This window comes from Chrysemys picta, chromosome 9 (assembly GCF_011386835.1).
Source record: "Chrysemys picta bellii isolate R12L10 chromosome 9, ASM1138683v2, whole genome shotgun sequence".
Lineage (NCBI taxonomy): Eukaryota > Metazoa > Chordata > Testudines > Emydidae > Chrysemys > Chrysemys picta.
In genome coordinates this window covers 25794708-25813456 of record NC_088799.1, presented here as the reverse complement: position 1 = coordinate 25813456, position 18749 = coordinate 25794708, and the positions used below count along the sequence as shown (strand labels likewise).

At 41.0% G+C, this 18749-nt stretch overlaps 1 long non-coding RNA gene across 1 annotated transcript in view; it reads left to right on the top strand.

The window, feature by feature from the left end:
- LOC135973660 (uncharacterized) overlaps positions 1-16226 on the top strand; it is a 93937-nt gene extending 77711 nt beyond the window's left edge. Inside the window, exon 4 of the long non-coding RNA XR_010590602.1 lies at positions 15722-16226. This is a non-coding gene — a long non-coding RNA (uncharacterized LOC135973660). The remainder of the gene's footprint in view (positions 1-15721) is intronic.
- The last annotated feature ends 2523 nt before the right edge of the window (positions 16227-18749 follow it).

Below are 18749 nucleotides of genomic sequence, written 5' to 3'. Positions count from 1 at the left end.
GAACTCATGGACCGCCTTTCAAGTACCTGTCAGGAATTTGCTCTCTCCATCAGCATCAAGAAAACAGTTGTATTAGGACAGGGGGTTCCACAAGATCTTTCAATTATCTTAAATGCAAACCAGGTAGAAGTAGTCCAAAAGTTCAGCTATTTAGGTTCTACACTGACCACCAACCTCTCACTGGATGAAGAACTAAATGTTCGCATTGGAAAGGCTGCCACCACCTTTAGCAGACTAAGAGTGTGGAACAACTCAAAGCTCAAAATGCTAGTGTACCAAGCTTGTGTCCTCAGCACACTCATGTATGGTGGGGAAACATTGGCAACTTATGCTCATCAGGAGAAGAGGTTTCCACCTATGTTGTTTACACTGTATACTCAACAGCAAATGGCAAGATAAAGTCACCAATGCAGAGGTTGTTCTAAGGGCAAATTTACCAGCTGTGACAGCCCTGCTCAAGCAAAGATGACTGTACTTTCTGGGCCATCTGAGTAGGTTGGAAGACGGACGCATACCGAAGGACATGCTATATGGGGAGCTATCAGAAGGAATCCTATCTTATCTCCTAGAACTGGAAGGGACCTTGAAAGGTCATCGAGTCCAGCCCCCTGTTTTCACTAGCAGGACCAAGTACTGATTTTGCCCCAGATCCCTAAGTGGCCCCCTCAAGGATTGAGCTCACAACCCTGGGTTTAACAGGCCAATACTCAAACCACTGAGCTATGATGGTCCCGAGCTTTGCTATAAAGACACATGCAAGTGAGAGATGAAGGAATTTGGAATTGATCCTGACCAATGGGAAATCTTGGCAAGTGATCATAACAAGTCTCCCTTAGAGTATGACAGGGGTTGGCACCAATAGCTTGAGGAGAAAAGAGCCCATAGGAAGCAAGCAGCTCACAACCAAGATGCATGAACTTTGGCAGTTATTGCAAATGCATGCAAATCTTGGATTGGCCTATTCAGTCATGTGAGACATTGCAAACCATCTACATCATAGGCTGCAATTCCCACCGTCTCTCACAGATGAAAGGATGCCAACGGAATCATACAGATGGGAAACAGAAAAACAATCGGAGGCTTCCCCCTAAAAGATGGTCTCAAAGTATCCATACAAGTCAAGCACGCTGTCTTTACTGATTAGGAAACATTGAACAATTACATTGTGGCAAACCACTTCATAACAATAGCAACTATTTTAAATGTCTTTGAGCTAAACCTTCAGAATAAGCCACTTCTATTGGCAATTCATAGGACTGGCATTTTAAAAGGCAAACGTTCTTCTGCTTAAAGGTAAAAATACTTTTAAATTACAAAGAAGACAACTTCAAGACAGAAGGTGATAGGGTCTCCAGCCAAAGGACATTCCAGACCAATATTCAGGGCTTCCTGCTTATTAATAGGAAGGAAATAATGCAATAATAGGAAAGCCTGGAAACAGCAACCACAAGCTTATTGGATTTAGCATAGTGAGGAATATTTTAAAAGAATGTCGCTGTCAAGGTTATTATATTTTGGGAAAGTGAATTGTAGAGAATTAGGAAATCTAAGTCAATGGAAGGAAGCATTAAAATCCACCAGTATGAAAGAAGGCAAGGAAATTCTCTGTTGCCAACTTTTGCCATTTTTATTGTCTCTTTCTTAATATTTGTTGTATTTCTCAAAGCCCTTGCTTCTGGAGGCATGTGATTAGGTGACAATTTCAGCTTTAACTGAAAAGTTTTTGTTTGATTGTAGACAAAAGCTTGAAAATACAACCTGAGTGAAACCTAATGGCTCAAACAAGAAGGCAAGTAGAAATCATAAGATGCAACAGAGACTGTAGCTCCTGTGATAAGGAACAGGACAAGGAATAAAAGCAAAAGTGTGCCATGCTCTTATAGGGCCTGATTTAACAAGGTGCTTAAGTATGTGCCTGATTTTAAGAACAAGTCGTTCTTGGTCAATGGGACAGCTCAGATGCTTAAAAGTATTCATGCTAAATACCTTGCTGAATCAGGGCAATACAAAAATGTCTCCCTGCAAAGCTGATTCACACTCTGCTTTTTGTATTTTGGCATGAGGTTTGCATGGCTTCTAGTTGACTCCCTTCATTGTTCTATAGGTAGAATAATTATTTCAATGGGGAAAAGATGATATTAATATAGTTGGAATAACAAGTGAGCAGAGGAGACTTTGAAATTAAGTTACCTTATCTCTACACAGCAATGGCTTCAAAATTGAAACTAGGTTTGGTGTGGGTTTTATGCTTGCAAACCAGAAATATAAGTGAGGTTTTGTGAAAGAAAATTAAACCCATGCCAACATGTCCCATTTCTAATATAAACTAAAATTACTGGAAAGCAATTTAAAAAAAAAACTCCATTAAGTAGCCTTTTCTACTCAGTTGTAGGGGAAATAATATTGTCACAGCTTTTGTTAAAATGCAATTTGTATTATGCTGAAACAAGTTGCCAGACAAGAATACAACCCCTAGTGGGAAGAGCCTCACTGATCTCAGTGTTAACGTGAGGGACACCGTAGTTTAAAACAAAAGCTCTGAGGCAAGAACCTTGACAGCTAGAATGAAATGAATCAGGCTGACAGAAGGCCATTTTCTATGACAAGGAAGCTGGATTTCTCATGGAAATGTGTGTGAATGCACAGCTGGTATTTTGTGTGGCAGTGTTTATAAGGTAGTTTATGTTGCACATACATAAAGGGGAGAAGGATTAAGATTTATTGAATTGAAGAAACTGTAACACTGTGGCCAAGAAACAGTGGCAGATTTAGAGTTAGTGGGGCCCTGTGCTCAGCTTCATTTTTTGAGGTCCCCCATGGGACCCAGGCAAGAAAATTAACATTCTCTTATTTCCCCCACCTCCCGTTCTTCATTCTTTTTTTCTTCGATCTTCCTCCTATATTATAAGTAATACAAAGTAAATGAAAATAAAGGGAGGTACCTTGGTTGTTTTTGTAGTCTAACTTTTTTTTTCCACAGACCACTTGAAAAGTGCTGAGGGTCTCAGCGGACCACTTAATCTTTCCAAATATTATTTGTACTGTTAGCTAACTATTGTAAAGTGCTTTAGATAAGAGCACTTTATAAAAAAAAAAAATCATAACCTTTCCTCGGTCCACCTGAATGGAGTTCTCGGACCACAGTTTGAGAACTTCTGGTCTAGATGGAAGCTTGTATTTGCATTACACTATCATGAAAAATTTGTAAAAATAAAAAGTATAGATGATGAATTAATTGAAAAATAAACTCTACTTTCTTTGAAGAAACTTATTCAATTTGGGGAAAAAAAAATTCAGATAGATTTTTTTCCTAAACTTTTTCTTTACAAAATCATCAATTAAGTCATCATAAGTAATATTTTGTAAAGAGGCACTTTCAGTTGTCAATATTGCTGAACTTGTCAAATGTTCCTGTCTCCTCATATTTTGCAAATAATTTTTAACTCGTTTCAATACAGAAAAAGAACGTTCACCAGAAGCATTTGTCACAGGTATTGTTAAAAATATTTTCAGAATGGTTCCTACATTTGGAAAGGTTGCCTGATTTGTCTATACAAATCAACTGGTGATCTCGAAGCACAAACCTCATCATTTTCGTTAAAATGAATGAATGTTTCACTTAATCTTCAAAAAGATTTGTCTATGTCCTCTCGGTAGAATTCACTTAATTTCTTACTCCAGTGGCTTTTAGCATTTTCGTCCATACTTCTGTCAAAAAACACGCGAAATAAATCAACTGTTTTCTTTAGAGATTCACCTCTACTCTGCAATTGCACTATTGTGTCACAAATAACATTGACTGTCTCAATGATAATCTTTCCCTTTAAAACTGTATTCATTGTCTCTAGTTTCATCGAAAAATAACTTCCTGTTTTTTTATGCTTCTCATCAGATATATCAGAGGAACCTATATTTCCTGTTAATGTTAGTGCCTCTGCTTCTACCGAGCTATAGCCATTTCAAACTTCCATGACAACTTGTAACTGAGGCTAACAATTGTACAGCATTCAGTAAATTTGTATTAACCTTTTGCAGCAATTTGCTGACCGCTTTAATTCTTTGACGTAAACGGTTCCACAGAAGAGTAAAAACAGCAATATAGTACTTTTCTGCTAAGGATTTTGCTTCAGTTTTCGCATGTGGTTTTTCAGAATTTGATGTGGCTATGTCTAATAAGAAGCGACAAAGAGTCCTGTGGCACCTTCTACACTAACAGACGTATTGGCGCATATTCACCCACGAAAGCTTATGCTCCAATACGTCTGTTAGTGTAGAAGGTGCCACAGGACTCTTTGTCGCTTCTTATTAGACATAGCCACATCAAATTCTGAAAAACCACAAAGTGGATCTTCAGCCACAAAAGCTTATGCTCCAATACATCTGTTAGTCTAGAAGTTGCCTCAGGACTCTGTCGCTTTTTACAGATCCAGACTAACACGGCTACCCCTCTGATACATGTCTAATAAGGTTTTCTTTATAACATCATAGCTCATTTTCAAAGCCAAAACAGCATCTGCACAAGCAGACCACCTGGTGTCACAAATTCTTTTGACTATCACAAGTTTTCCATTTGCCTGCTCCAAGCGTGATTGTAATATACTCCACCGATGTGTGTTTTGAACGAAATCAAAAAAATGTTTAGCTCCCTCACAAGATTCGACTGCAGCATTGCAGATTAAATTTTAGGAATGGCTGAAATATGGTATGAATAAAGCAGAGGGATTTGCATGTTCAGTCTTGCCTGAAGACCTGAATATTTTCCTGCCATATTTGCGGCATTATTAAAGCTCTGCCCACGACAATTTTTGATGTCCAAACCTAAATTTGCAATGATTTTCAAAACACTTGTCTTTAGATATTCAGAAGTGTGGGATTTTAGCAGGACAAAACAAAGAAATCACTCCACAGCTTCACCATGGTCGGTCACATGTCTTAAAATGAATGTTAATTGGTCTACATGACTCACATCTGGTGTTGAATCGACTATTATGGACTAGTACTTGGCATCCTTTGCTTCATCAGTGAATTGGTTTCTGAGCTGCTCTGCCATTATAGTGATGAATTCATTGTAGGTTTGGTGCATTAAAAAGTTGGTCTTCCCTGAACCACAATACCGACGATTTTTCAAATGTTTATTGAGAAAATTGTCAAATGCACTAAGCTATTCAAGGCAGGTTTAAAAAATTGCCTTTTCGGTTTGACAATGACTCATCATGTCCTGTTAGAGCTAGTTCCAAAGAAGACAGCAGTTTGACCATGGCAACACGTGTCAGCACTTTCCTCCAATAAGAACACTCCTTTTCAAACTGAGCCGATAACACAGAATCAATTCTTCCAGATACTTTACACCTTTGAACGAACTTACACATAGCATTAATATGAGCTTTGGAAGTTTCACGATCAGCAATATGTCTTGCAATGTTTCTCCAATTACAGTGCCCGTCGACAAATGTTTGTTTTCTTTTACTATGGTCAGGGAATAATTTGCCGGGGGCGTGGGGCTGGCCTTGGTGGTTTCTGAAAAAATCAACCAATTTCTGATTTCTGTCATCCCATTTTTCTTCATCCTCAGAAAATGGGACTCATGAAGACCTCTAAATTGCTTTCATCCTCCAACCTCATACTCTTTTATAAATTTTTCCATATTACCTATGTTTTTCTGTTTTATTAAGAAAAATTCTATCATATCCAATAAAATAGATTTTGGCCATAATGCAATGTCTTCAGGGTAGGTTTCTTCCCTTACTTCAAAAAAATTACCAGTATTTTGTAATTCCATTGACACTTCAGAGTCCACTTGTTCAACTTTTGCAGTTGTTGTGGTATCCCCACAGCTCTGCAAGTGATCAGATAATTCAGATGTTTCCTCGCCCACACTGTTTGATGAATGTCCACTATTTAATACTTCAAGCTGTTTAAAATAAGATGACAAACTGTCTTTTTGCTTAGCTTCCTGTTCTTGCCTCGCCTTCATTTTTTTGTGTTTTTGACTGCCAGACTCATAGTGTCGCTTCATTATTGCTGAAAAACTGACCCTGATTTTACGCAGATTGAAAATGAAAGAGCAGGGCCGTAGCCATGGCTGGCCTGGGTGGGCCATGGACCACACAATTAGGTTTAATGCCAGTGGCACTGGAACGTTTTTAATAGTGGGGTGCTGAGAGTCAGCCCCTGTTCCTCCCAGGCGCTGGCCCACACCTGGGCGTGGGTCGCAGGGCGGGACCATAGGCACAGGAACTAGGGGTGCAGGGCAGGGCTGCTGACAGAATTACTAGGCCCCTAGGGGGTGCCTCTGTGCCCCCAGAAGGGGCGGGGCCTCAGGTGGAAGGTGCGGGGCTAAGGGGCCCAGCATGTGAGCAGAGCCGCCATGGAGCTGGAGAAGGAGATCAGAGAGGAGACACCAAGATCTCCATGGCCATGGAGGACAGCTTCAGGTGCCCCGGGGGCCCCACGCTGGCTGACCTGGAGAAGCGAGCAGAACACCCACCTGAAGGTGAGGGGGGAGCACGGTTCCATCGGCAGCCACCTGAGTGCCCTGCTGCCTCCGCGCGCTCATCTCTGCTTGCCTCCCCTTGCGGGCTCTGCGCCGGCTCCTTTGGCCAGCCCCATCCCCCATCTGCCACCCCCCTGAGCCGCCGCTCACCAGACAGTGGCAAGTGGTGCGAATGCGGGCAGGAGGAGCAGGGGGAAGCCATGCAGCCGGTGGCCAAAGAGAAGTGTCAGTTTCCCTTGCAAAGCGCCGCTTCTCTCCGGCTGGATGCGCGGCCGTCCTGTGCTGCTCCTGCATCCTCCAGCCTGTGTTCGTGGTGCTCACCACACCCGTACCTCCTGCCTGCTTCCCTGAGGCTGCAGGTGAGTCTCCCTCTCTGCTCTCCTGTTCTCCACAGCTTCTGCCCCAGCGGTCCCCCACTCCGTGGAGCAGGCTGCCTGACTGCCCGGCCCTGGGGGCCCCATGCCAGGGCATGGTATGTTTCATGGTAAATACGCCTCTACCAAGAAACGTATTTTAAGAATTATCTGAGGAAAATATACCATCTTGGAAGGAAGTTGAAAAATATCAAAGATGAGAAGTACAACATTTTCATTACAGAATCTGAAACCACATGAAATGCACATGGCTTTGAGTTTCAAAGCTTTGTTCAAGTTTGCTGAAAGATGTGGCGGTGAATTGAGTTACTCCTGGTTGCTGAAAATTTATACAAGTCACATGGATTTGACGTGAACCTAAGGGAAATCTGATTATTTTAAGAGAGGGTTTGGGTTCTCAAATTGGAGGGGAGGGTGAGTATATGCCACTCATCAGAAGAGAAGATCAATACAAAAACTGAGAATTCTGTAACAGAATTAATTTAAAATAATATATATAGGTTGTCATGTTTGAAGATGGGCCTGGATTGAATATTGTAGTTGAACTTTCATCTCCACATATTAACGTGTCTGAAATCTTAATATGTTTATAAAATCTAAGATGTGCATGGGATGGGGATAGACATTTACATTTTCATATGGATCTTGGCTAAGACTTTAACATTCGTGTTTTGTCTGCTCTACATGGGTACTAAGGAGATTGTGGTGGTACTTGCGAGATTTGGTGTTTATCCAGCATCCTTGTCTATGACTCTCTTTCCCCTAGTGTCATGATATGTACTGGGAGAAAGTCACCCTTTACACCAGAGATGACTGTGTATCTTCAGTGGGTTGTGTTGTGAAGTGCTAATAGATCCTTCAGGATTGAAAGAATTATGTAAATTGGAGGTAAAATGAGGAGACGACCAGGTTGTAATTGGGATGCAGATTAGATTTAAACTCTATTCTGGGATTTGGGTTGCCATAGTTTGGATTTCATGGCATCAAAGTTTCTTGAGATGTTTTGTGAGCTGTTATCTCCAAATGGGCATTATGCCATCTTTGACCAAAGTATCATTTGAATGGCAGCTTTCATGAGAGTTCAAACCCATCTGAATCAGGAATGAAACACCTCTCCCAATGTTGGATCCTAACATTCTAGTTCAGGGTTTCAAATACAAATGCTACCTTTTTCTTCCAAAACTCAAAGGGGTCTGGATTTGAGATTCCAGTGTTTGGTCTAGCTGTAATCTATTCTTATCATTATTGACTTTTTTATGTTAATGTGATTTTTTTTGGTCCTAATGCAATGTGTTGTTACATGCTTTAGTAATACACTAGTGCTGACTAGTAGCATCCTCATATAATAACTTTAGGCAACATCCAAACCTGTTTCTATCATTTTACCAAAAATCCCAGTTCTGATACCAGTAGAAGGAGAGAAAAGGAAACAGAATTAAAATGAAAGCACTGAGAAGTAACAAAAATTAAAGTAATGTCACTGTAAGCCTTATCTCTGGTGAAGTTCCTTTTTCAAAAGCACTGTGACTCAAGCAATTATTGTGTGGTGCTAATTTCATAATGTTCACCAAAGGTGCACAGATGCACACAAGCATGCATGTGTGCATACATGCAAAGGCATTTGACAGATACATGCATGGAAATAAGCAGCAGACTACAACTTTTATTAAACTTTAACACAAGGAAGGGGCACTACCCGCCCAGCACCAATACTCTCCTATACCAGACACTTAATTGGTTCCAGTGTGGAGTTTAAAGGCTCTTCACCATACGTCTGTCTAGCACTGAGTTAGCAGTGGTTGCCAAAGCAAGAAAAAACCAAACTTCACTAAAACTTTCTTCTTTCTTTAGCAACTAACCACACACAATGTGAGATGTATTGTTTTTCTGGGTGTTGCCCCAGTGACCCAGACATGGCAGTGATAGCAGCAGAGGTAGTCACAGCAACAGCTCTAGGAGCCAAAACATAACTCCCTCCAATGTCAGTTGTGACCAAATCTGCAGAGCCTGTTAATTAAATTATTGGAGATACCCTATCTCCTAGAGCTGGAAGGGACCTTGAAAGGTCATCGAGTCCAGCCCCCTGCCTTCGCTAGCAGGGCCAAGTACTGATTTTGCCCCAGATCCTTAAGTGGCCCCCTCAAGGATTGAACTCACAAGCCTGGGTTTAGCAGGCCAATGCTCAAACTACTGAGCTGTAGCCTTCAGCTTTGCATTGTGATTTTTATTTATGTATTTGTTTGTTTTCACTGTTTGACCCAGAAGTTTACTGTATTTTTTTCATTTGGCACTGAGGAAGTGAGATACACATGGGAATGTGTGTCTGATTGCAAAGACACAGCCTCACTGACAGCATCTGATGTGTGAGGGGGAAAAAATCCCTTGTTCAGACAATACAAGGATGCCACTGACAGGCACCCATGTTGGTTTTATTGAGGGCACAACAAGAAAAGCCCACCTTCTCCTCAAATGCTTTTGACAGAGGATACTGCAACAAGGGAAATGCCTTTAAAGGGTAGCCACCAACAAAAGCGACAGAAGCACTTTAAGTGTGAATAGTGGTGTATACTAAAATCCCATTTTGGCTTAATTATTTAATTGACTTTAATTTTAGACTGCATTTGTTGTCTAGAATGGCTGAGTCATGTTGTCATCTGGCAGAGGCTGAGTGCGCTGCTCCGACATTCCTGAGAGGCAGAATCCATCAGAGCAGCATCAGGGAATGGGCAGACACAGCCTGAAGGCTTGAGTCTGATCTCAAACTAATGTAACTTCAGAGTGACTCCTGATTTTTTTTTCCACAGGTGTGAGTGAGATTAGAATTGGACCTTCAGCCTCTGACTTTCAAGGGGGAGCCTTTCGACCTCTGCCTCCCTTTCTATGACTAACGCATGGGAAACAGCATCTGGTTGCCCAGAAATCCACTTGCGGGGAGGTGGATTCTTGAGCCAAGAGAGGGAGGTGTGTTGACACAGGCTGGCCCTGACTTTTATAAAAGCATCAGCAGGAGTCATTTATTCCCTGGCTCCTTTCCCATCTTCCTCTTGCTCTGCAGCAGCAGCATAGTTCTCTCCCCGGATGGCTCTGCATCATGCTTCCTCCCCCGTTCTACTCCCACTCCCTTTGAGACATTTGATTAGATCTGGTGACATCAGGAAATCCTTGAAAAATTACTCCTCCCCCCCACCACCACTTGAGTTGAGAAATAATGCACTTGTGAGGCAGGGAGATATAATATAATATAATATAATATAATATATTAATTTATATTTATTACTATATAATATATTTATTAATTTATAATATATATTACTTTATATATAATAAAAATAGCACATGCTGATTTTCCTCCTTCTGTGTATCTATAAATAAACGTGCCTACCACCCTTTCCAGCTGCATGTGCAATATAAAAACATACATGCAGTGTTTTCTAAGATTTTTTTAAGTCCCCCTTCCTCCCACCCCCCAAAGGAAAATGAAAACAATCCCACACTTATTTCAATCTCTTGGTGTGGTGTTAGAGATCTACCCAAAAAGAGTGGTCACTCTGTGTTGACAGTACAGATCTTCACAATATGATCCTCCCTCTCCTATCTTATGTGCTTTAAGTAGTTCAAAAGTTAACAGCATTATTGTGAACAGCGCTGGCATTTACACTACCATCACTGGCATCAAAGGGTATGTCTACACGAGTCGGCTAGCACGAGCCAGCCGTGGTTATCTAGTTGCTGGGTAGACATAGCCTGAGTTATCATTCCTTGGAATGAATGGGGCATTTCCCATCTCAAAACCACCGTTCTAGGCTTTCTGCAGACTCAAGCAGATGTCACTACATCAGTTATACTTGGGTCACATTTTGAAGGGTTTTTTCCTCAATCATAACAGCTTGAGAATTACTTAAAAAAAACAGAAGAAGAAAGCTGAGACTCTGGAGAATAACTGAGAGGCCTGGTCACAGATAGCTGGCTAGCCCTTTATGTGCGCCACCCTCCTCCTGCAGTCATGACCCACGTTTTGAGGAACATTGTATTAACGTACAGCCAAATGTCAATTACATTACCTTAATTTCTTCCCCATCTCAAATATCAGTACCCCCTAAACCATCCGCCCAGGGGAGGACTGAATAAATAGGCCTTGCAGAGTGTCCTGAATGTCAACAATCTCCCAAAGGAAAGATGGGTCTTTTTTCCAGTAACTTGCTCTAATTCAAAAGAATTCACATAGGAGGAATGGAAATCTTCTGCAGGACAGATGGGATTTTAAAGACCCAAGACACTATGGGTGTGTACGTGTGTGAACATGTACATCTCATCCATGCATATTATACCTATCAGAATAACTTGCATTTGAACTGGTAATGATGAGCTGGCTCTTGAGACTTAATAGCAAGAAAAAAGTTCCTAGAGAAATCTTTAACAGTGAGTGTATTAAATAGATATGTGCGTAGGTGTACTGAGCTTGTCAATGCTACAGTACATGCAGTACAATACAGAAAAAGTAAATTAATCGTGCCAGGTACTGTGTATTGGTATTGTTAGTTTCTATGTCCCCTTTGCATTAAGTACTAAAATAACCTTCTGCAACACAAGTGTCTTTTGCAGTGAGGAGGTATAAAAACCTCAGACAAAAGGGATATGAAAAATTTCTGCATAAATGCACTTAAATGAGACACGGAGCAAAGCTCTGAAAGCATGTAAAATGTGATTTTAGAGAGAATTTCTAGAAGTAAGCTGTACATAAAATGTTAAGAATTATAGAGCCTGATTTAATTAACTTGACTTAACAAACTGTACACATGCTGTGCTAAGGGTAACGTCTAATATAATCTGAAATCTGGGGGTCCTTTTAACAAGATGTTTAGATACAGGTAGCTAAGCATTAATGACCGTTTTATCCAATTCAGCCCTTTAACAGTACATGTGCTCTGAATGGCTTTGTAGTGTGTACAAAGTACAAAGAATATAGGGTTTTATAATGATTAGAAACTAAAGAGATTTTCTCTGCATGAATTCATAAAATGTGATGACTATGAATTTTTTAATGATTTCTTTTCAGCAAGAGTTGGAGTGTGTCTCTTTGTAGGGAAGGGAGGAATTTTGCCTGTTTTATTGCCAGCGGTTGATAGTTTCATATGAAATGACAAGGTCTCCATTTCTGCATGAATAACACAGTTCTTTAATTATAAGGGTGGGCAGTGACTACACAATGAATGAAGGGGACTGGATAGTTCAGAGGGTATTCAAGGGTACATGGGAATTGGTATACTACCTCAGATCTCTGGTCCATCTAGACCAGTATTCTGTCTGTGACAGTGGCCAGCACCAGATGCTTCAGAAGAAGGTGGGAGAAATGCCACTGTAGGCAGATGTGGAATCATCTACCCCTATGAAGGTCACATCCTGAACTCTAATAGTAGCCTTAAACCCTGAAGCATGATGTTTAATTTCCCATCCAAATTGCTTGTTAATATTAAGAGTTATAACTCTGGGTATTCTTGTTTATCCATTTAATTTGCTAAATTCTTGGCCTCTGTAACATCCGGTGGCAATAAATTCCACAGTCTAATTATGCATTTTATGAGGAAATATTTCCTTTTATCAGTTTTGAATTTGCAGCCTTTCAGTTTCATTGAATGCGCTCTTGTCCTTGTATTATGAGACAGGGGAACAGAAGCTCCCAATCTACCTTCTCTGGACCACTCATTATTTTATATACTTTGATCATGTCCCCTCTTATTCATCTCTTTTTCTAATGTAAACAAGCCCAGTCTTTTCCATCTTTTTCTGTGAGAGCTTTTCCATGTCCTTACTCCAAACTTGTATCCATCTCAGAGCCCCCTCTAACTCTTCAATATACCTATTTTAAGATGTCACCAGCACTTCACCACACTTCCAGAGAACTACTGATTTATACAATAGCATGAGAATATTTTCTGTATTACTCTCCATCCTGTTCCTTATAAATCTTAACATCTTGTTTACTTTTATGATTGCAGTTGCCCATTAAGCAGAGCTCTTTTCCACAGTAATGCAAAGTTCCCTTTCCAGAGTTGTTACAGTTAATTTAGAACCCTGAAAGGGTAAGGATGGTCTTGCTGTTAAATTGCAGGAACAAGAGTCACGCTACCCGGTAGTTCGGCAGCAAGCAAATCGAACTTCTTGGTTCGACTTATCACGTCTTGTCTGGACGAGATAAGTCGAACCCGGAAGTGCTCGCCGTCGACTGCGGTACTCCAGCTCGGCGAGAGGAGTACCGCGAAGTCGACGGGGGAGCCTGCCTGCCGCGTCTGGACCGAGATAAGTTCGAACTAAGGTACTTCGAACTTCAGCTACGTTATTCATGTAGCTGAAGTTGCGTACCTTAGTTCGAATTGGGGGGTTAGTGTAGACCAGTGTAGTGTTATTCTGTTTTGCCACTTTATGCATGGCCTTTGCAAGTCAATTAGTTGAAATGTGTATGTTTAAAGTTAGGCAACGAAATATATCTGTAGTTATCTAAGTTGCTACCTTGGCTGGATTCTGAGCTATGGATTTAGCTTCATGATCAGTCAGGTCAGCAAAACAGGGAAAGATTTATCCCAGGAGAGGATTTTCAGTCAGTGCAACCCCAGGGAACATAACCAACCTTTGGCTAAGTGGAGTTTGGTATATTAGGGATGCACTGTATCATGTGTGTATGTGTGTGAGTCAGTGCATATATATATTAATCTTTTGTTTTATTTCCCTGGACATCTGTAGTTTCACTTGCCTGTCTTCAGTGTGTGTCACTGAAAAAGCACAATAGGCATTTCCTTTACTTTATAGACTGTTTTAGACCGCTGCTGACTATTAGACCCCAAAAGCTAAGATTTGACACACAAACTAGCTGTCAGAACTGTACAAAGAAATGGGTATGGAGAGGGTGAGCAATGTATAATAGATTCCTTTTTAATAGACTTTTTCATTGATTATATATATATTCTGTGTGTGTATATCTGTATATGTAAATATAAAACCCCAAAAAGTAGCAAAATAGAATAATCCAAGTGTGTAAACCTGTTTAAGAGTGTCCACATAAGAGTTTATGCACTAGCTTAACTAAACAGATTTCAAAACTATTTTTTATAGATTTTTAAGGCCAGATGGACCATTATGATAACTCTATCTGACTTTCTGTATAAGCCAGTGAACATCACTCAGTAACTTGTGTTCACTCCTAGTTTAAACAGATCTTTTAGGAAGACCTCCAATTTGATTTTAAAACTTCAAGAGATGGCGAACCCACCACATCCTTGGTATGTGACTGTAATGGTTAATTAGCCGCACAGTTAAAAATTTCCATTTGAATTTGTCTAGATTCATCTTCCAGCTATTGGATGTTTGCATGCCTTATGCTAGATTAAATAGTCCTATACTATCAGAAATTTTGTCCCTGGACACATACCTAATCATCTCTTTGATAAACTAGATTGCTAAAGTGTTGGTTTGCTACAGATTCCCAACAAACCTAGTGGTGAATCACTTGCTATATTTTTATTAACCATTGAACAGAATATGGCCCAGACTAAGAGACATTTCCAAGATCACACAGCAAGTTGGAAGCAAAAACAGGAGTAGAACCCACCACCCAGTCCTTTGCTTAAACATCTATTTCAAACATTAAACATTTTAATAATATATAAAATTCATTATATGACTTGAAATTGTTGACCATTCAGTCTTTGTATAGTTGTTTTAACACAATAGGTCTGATTCTGATTTTACCCCTGTTTTACACCAGTCTAACTTCATTGGCTTCAAAGAAGTTACCCCGATTGACTCCTGTACATGAGATTTAGAACCAGTGCCAGACAGATGATGATATACAAAGGCAATTAAAATTAGTGATCTGATCTTAAATCTTTTCTATGATCCGGGTGACCACCTTTTGTGTACACAGGCCTATGCTGTGGTTTTTAAGCCATAGCCTTGATTTAGGGATAGGGCAAAGAAGGTACAATCTCTACGAGGTTGCCCCTTGAGCAATCCCAGTGTGCTACTCCACCTCTTTTTCTGCTTGTTGCCTAGAGAGCACAGAAGTCTCCATTATGATATGTCCATGTGCAATCTCACAAGATGATGGGGGATCTTGCACTCACTGCCATCCCTGCACAAAGATATCTCATGGCCTAGCCCCCGGTATCTACTTCCCAAAGCACATATTTCGGGGGAGGGAGGACGATGACTAAAAAGAAGAATGCCAGATAAATAGCAGTTTCCAAAAAAAAATATAGGATTTGGTTCTTTAGCATAAAGGATACTTTTGGTAACCTTGTGCTCATGATTTGGCCTTTCTGATGTTATAGTCCATGCAATGAAGTAGAACCTCGCTAATACACATTTCATTACTCCATATACCTTGTGCAAAAATATTGGCAGCCTTTCCCCACATTTGAATGAATATTTGATATCAAAAGCTATATGGATATCTTGTAGAAATAACCAAGTCTAAATAATACAAGGTAAACTGCAACACACTCGTTAGTATGTTATGAAGTGTTAGCATAATTAATTGAAACTCTACTGGGGTTGTCAAAATAAATGAACAAAATACATTTTAGGTGTGTTATCCTTGCCTTTTTAGATTTAGGTTTACTCACTAATTCACAAAATTCAGTTATGCATAATGGGTCTCCTGTATGTATAATACAGATTATTTTTTCCAATATGCATTACTTTGCACTTATCTACATTGAATTTCATCTGCCATTTTATTGACCATCACTCAGTTCTGAGAGGCCCCTTTGCAATTCTTCACAGTTTTGGATTTAAGTATCTTGAGCAATTTAGTATGGTGTGCGAATTTTGACATCTCACTGTTTACCCCTTTTTTCAGATCATTTCTGAATATGCTGAAGAACTCTGGCCTCTATTTGTCTTTTCATTGGCTTTTAATCTGAATCACCAATAATGCCAGGCGGGAAAAAACGCAGAGAGATGTGGAAGTCATTTTCCACACAATGTTAGTTTCATGTGTAAATGTACTAATAGCTACACTGAAAGCCTAGATTTCAATGTTTTATTATAAAGAAACTCAAATCTATATAAACAAAGATTCTTTTAAAGTTTCTAGTGCTGACACTTTTGATGGGATACTTGTGCTTTAAATCAGTAGTCTATGCAAATGAAGGCCAATTATTGTAAGATACACATATGTAATCATCTTTAAGTTGAAAATGGAATCCTTTTGAATTATTGCAAGATCAAATTTCTGGTTATTTCAATTGACAAAAATTTGTTTTGAATGAATCTCATTGGGGTGTTCTAATCAAGCACAGGTAAACTTTGTAAATAAGTAATTGAGAAGTATGTATTTTTCCATAAATAAAATAAAAATTGGACTGCCCTCTATTAATTACCTCAATGCCTGTTTTTTATTGTCATAAAAGAAATTGTTTTTAACTGACCACATTTGTTGTATAAGTGAGATTTCAGTGTTGTCATGGATGATTCCAATGCATACAGGAAAAGTATCTGAGGGCTTGTCTACACTGGCACTTTACAGTGCTGCAACTTTCTCACTCAGAGGGGTGAAAAAACACACCCCTGAGCGCAGCAGGTTACAGGGCTGTAAAGCGCCAGTGTAGACAGTGCAGGGAGCTGTGCCCCAGCGCTCTGCCTTGACTACACAAGCCACGTTAAAGCGCTGTCGCAGCAGTACGGCCGCAGCAGCGCTTTAACGTTGCCAGTGTAGATTAGCCCTAATACATTGAGCATCATGTTTCATGAAAGTGGTACTTATACATGGTTCTTTCATTAGGAGAAGCAAATAGGGGCACTGCATTATGATTATTTGTAGAAAGTATATGAGGCATCATGCTAAACAAAAGGACAGCTTTATGGTGCATAAAAAACACATACATTTAATCATCATTTTGTTGGGAAAATGGCAAAAATAACATATTCCTAAAAAAGAAATACATATGGATTGAAAATCCAGGTACTCCAGACACTTTCTTGACAAGATCAAGACACGTGCTAGATATCATCATTTGCCCAAGCACTTGCTTTTGTTGCATGGAAAATGCTATCCCTTGTTTGTAAAATGTAGCTGGTGCCATATAGTTATGCCCCTTTGTATGCTGGCTATGGGTTGTGGCACTGCCTTCTGTGCATCCCCACTTAAGGCACTGACTACCCCCAGAGAGTAGGCATAGAGCACCTTTAACCCAGTATCTTGAATTCTGCCTGGCAAGGTTCCTCATGCCCCCATTTCCAAACTTCATACTAGTGTAAGAAACGGACAGAATCTAGCCCTTAGATTTTAAGCTCCTCAGAGCTGGGACCCTTATCTCCTTGTTTGCTTAAGGGACATTAGATAAATAATAGAAATAATCTTTCTTAAACACAAATTAGGTAGCTGGTGGGGTTCTATATTTCCTCTGTTTTGTCTAATTCCTGTTTGCCGCCTCTAACAAGATCTGCTCCCATTCAGGTTAGCTCCATACACTGAACTGCTTGCTGTTTTAGGTAGGGTTGCCAGGCATCCAGTTTTTGACTGGCATGCCCGGTTCAAAAGGGACCCTGGTGGCTCCGGTCAGCATTGCTGACCGAGTCTCAAAAAGTCAGGGTGGCAGCACAACGAGGCTAAGGCAGGTTTCCTGTGGCTCCCATAAGCGGCCGTCATATCTGGCCCTTAGGCACAAGGGCGGCCAGAGAGGCTGCATGTGCTGCCCCCATCCTGAGCACCAGCTCTGCAGCTCCCATTGGCCAGGAACCACGACCAGTGGGAGCTGTAGGGGTGGTGCCTGCAGCTGTGAGCAGAGCTGGACATGCTGGCCGCTTCCAGGAGCTGCCTGAGGTAAGTGCTGCCTGGAGTCCACACCCCGAACACGCTCCCACACTCCAACCCAGGTCAGAACCCCTTCCTGCACCCTCACTCCCTCCCAGAGCCACACCCTGAACCAGCTCCAGAACCCCTTCCCCAGTCATGAGCCCCCTCCCTGCACTCCTCCCGCACCCCAATCTCCTGCGACAGCCGTCCCTCCTGCATTCCAACCCCCTGCCCCAGCCCAGAGCCCCCCTCCTGCACCCCAAACCCAGTGTCCCCCCAGCTGGAGCCTGCACCCCCTCCTGCACCTGAGCCCCCCCCTGCAATGAAAAGCCTTCAGCCCTAGCCCAGAGTCCCCTCCTGCACCCCAAACCCCTCATCCCCAGCCCCCCACATCCCCAGCTGGAGCCCTCACCTCAATCCCCTGCCCCAGCCTGGTGAAAGTGAGTAAAAGTGGGAGAGAGTGAGACTGAGGGAGGGGAGATGGAGTGAGCAGGGGGCGAGGGGCCTCGGACAAGGGGGGAAGGGGTGGGGTGGGTAGGGCAGGGGTGTTTGGTTTTTGTGTGATTAGGAATCTGGCAAGCCTAGTTGTAGGAAAATAATTACACAGGAGCAGCAGATCCAGTCGTTCAATATGTGTTTCAGATAAGTCATTTGGTAACTATGATACAAAAATGATGTTTTTGGAGACTTAAACTAAATTGCAAACTTCAGGTAAAAAGACAGCTTCTATCATTTTTGAAAATTGTCCTGCCACTCTCTCACAGATTCAGCTTGGGTGTGTGTGACCTAAATCTTTGTGAGTAATTAGGGTAAAGAATTATCACTGAAGAGCATGTACTTTTCCACTACCTGCAACTAGAAGTGGGTAGCAGCCAATACAGATTGAGCACATCCCTAATTATAATTTCATGATCCTCCCACAATGCCACTTGAAGAGCTTCATTATATTTCATAGCCTGTTATGCTATGAGAGAACAGCTTTATAAATGCATATTTCAAATTATCCATATAGCTGAACCAGCTGATAAATATCTACATGAAACACCGATTTTTCTCATGGAGGCCTGGATATACATCTCTACCCCGATAT